The following is a 2,982-nucleotide window of genomic DNA, read 5'->3' on the forward strand; positions in this document are numbered from 1 at the left end:
CATGACAAACAAGCATGAATGAGTAGGCACAACAGGGCTCAAACAACTCCTACTCATGCTAGTGGGTTTCATCTATTTACTGTGGCAATGACAGGTCATGCAAAGGACAAAGAGGTTCAGCTACCGCATCAAGTAACAGATGAATCGATGTTGTCCTAATGCAGTAAAAGAGAGCAGGAGCGAGAGAGTAGGATTGTATCGAAATGAACAAGGGGGGTTTTCTTGCCTGGCACTTCTGAAGATAACATTGAGTCTTCATCAGTGTCAACGATCACAACGTCGGAACATCATCTACCGGGAGGGAACAGATACCAGCAACAAAGAAAAAATACAATCAATGCAATGCACAATATGATGCATGCTCATGACATGGCAATATGAATGTGTTTTGAGCTAATGCAACTAGCAACAGATTAAATGAAGTTGGTTTGAATACAAGATTCAAATTCAAACTCCATATGTGATTATTCAAATGCCATTTAATTGATTTGTGCTAAACAGCAGCTATAAGTTGTTCTAACATGCATGAAAATGGTACAGATGGATTCCTTGAATTTTTCTGATAATTTTTCATATATAATTTATTTAATTTGGAGTTACGGTTGAATTTCTATGATTTTTAGAAGTTTAGGACATTTTCTGAAAATAATAAATCATTTAAGAATTATTTAAATTCCAGAAAACATTTACTGTGTCATCCTGACGTCATGATGACGTCAGCAGGTCAACGTGGCACAGTCCGGTCAAACTCTGACCGGTGGGTCCCGAGTGTCAGTGTCTAACTAAACTAACCTAGCTTAGTTAATACTAACCTAATTTAATTAGCCGGGCGGGGCCCGCATGTCAGTGACCCAGGGTCAAACTGGGCCCAGCAAGTCAACTGTCAACGGGGTCAACCCCAACGGCGACTTGACGCCGGCGAGGCCAACCGCGGCGGCGAGCCTCGGGTTTGCATCTCCGGCGACCAAACGGCCGGCGGAGGGCATCTACGTGAAGCTGGTGGACTCGCGCGTCGAGTGGTGCAGGCGTTGGGTGCGGGGGTGGCCGGAGTTGTCGCCGGCGTCGACCTTGGCGGTCGCCGGAGCTCGGGTGAGCTCGGGGTCGACGCTACGGTGGCCGGAGAGACTCGTGCGGGGCACCTATGTGCTCTACGTGGCGCGGGAAGGGAGTTGAGCACGACGGCCGGACCGCTAGGTGGCCGGAGACTCGTCGGCGGCGGTCACAGGCGGCGGCGCGTACGGGCGAGCAAGGGGTGGCGGCTACGGTGCACGAGAGCGAGAACGGAGAGGGGGAAAAGGTTCGGTGGCTCAAGGCGGTTGCAGCAGACGTCGAAGCGGGCTGGGGGAAGGCCGGACGGCGACGAGTCGACGATGGGGATCCGCGGCGGCCGGCGATGAAGAAGAGACCGGTGACGGTGTTTTGAGGCGTCCGGCGTCGAGTGAGTCGACGGGGAGGACAAGGGCGTTGAGGCGGAGGCCATGGACACGTCGGCGAGGCGAGGGAGGGCCTGTGGCCGCGGTGGTTCTAGTCGGCGGCGATGGCTGCGTTCGGGTTCGGGCGAGAGAGAGGAAGCAGAGGGGCGGGGCCTCGAGGAAGAGTGAGAGGGGTCCGAGGGGGTGGCGTGGCGCACCTAGCGACGTCCAGGAGCAAGCGGCAAGCATGAGGTGGCCGGCGCGTGCGCGCGCGCGTCGGGCACACGCCCTCCTGCCTACTGGCAGGAGGTTGAAGACGGTGGCGACTGCGGTGGGCTGGGCCGCACGGTGCTGGACCAGCACAGGAGCTGGGCCGGCTCTGGTGGGCTGCACGGGTGAGGCCAGGTAACTCCCTTCTCTCTCTCTCTTTTATTTCTATTTCAGTTCTGTTTTCTTTTATTTAATCTGTTTTGCCACTGCTTCGAATTTAAAAAAAAATAATTCAAACAATGCCAAAAACTCCTCTGAAAATATTTATGCTGCTTAATGGACTTTTCCAAAAGCACATAAAATGTTTCAGGGTATTTGGAAATATATTCTATACAAGTTATGAATATAGTTCCAAATGCAAATAAAGTAATGATTTAAATTCAGTGCTCAAAATATTCCTCAAAAATGTTCATTATTTTTGGTTTGGTGCAAAACCCTTGCCAAAATATAACCAACATTATTTAAGGCCATTTTGAAAACATTGAATGCATTTTCCAGGGTTCTTTGCCCCTCTTTTATTTAAGTTTTTGAGGCTTCTGAATTCCTCAGTTCAAGTTTCAAAAAAAAATTAAACATGATGCTCAGATGGAAGCAGGCATAGGACAGGCCAGAACTAGGGATGTGACAACTTGTCATCAAAATGGATAAAAGGAAATGTATCTAGACGTATTTTAGTTTTAGATACATCTCTTTTTATCCATTTTGATGACAAGTATTTTCGGACGGAGGGAGTATTTAGGAACGGAGGGAGTAGAAAACAGAGTTGGTGATGATGGTGTGCGTGCCATCCTGCAATATAGGTCGTCGGATTTATATCTAACGGATAGGAAAGAAACTATGGCTATTTTGCAAAAATATACCCACACGTCTCTCCACGTTTGCAAATAAGGCCTACCATCATCCAGCCTTTTCTCTCACAAGATAAACTACTCATACAAATGCATCTTGATGTTCCGTGCAACGCACGGGCAGCTAGCTAATTTCTTTTAAAATAGTTGTTGTGATAATTGGGTTGAAGTGATATATTTTATGTCTGCCCCGAATGATTTCAAATTCACTAGTAGTAACAAAGAAAAGGTTGCCTTGTTAATTAACAGAAAACAGGGTGAAAACTATCACATGAGGCCGGTAAAAACAAGGCACACTGGGTTCAGCGTCATCGTCACTACAGCTGTGCACGCGCGAGAAGTCTACATATCGAGGGGGCTACTGAGCGAGGCACCGAGACACAATGTTTGAGAGAGAAACCAATTGACAGATTATGATCAGATCGAGTTGTCACCCTTCTACTGTCATTGTT

The sequence above is a fragment of the Triticum dicoccoides genome, chromosome 5B, assembly GCF_002162155.2.
Source record: "Triticum dicoccoides isolate Atlit2015 ecotype Zavitan chromosome 5B, WEW_v2.0, whole genome shotgun sequence".
In the NCBI taxonomy this organism is placed as follows: Eukaryota; Viridiplantae; Streptophyta; class Magnoliopsida; order Poales; family Poaceae; genus Triticum; species Triticum dicoccoides.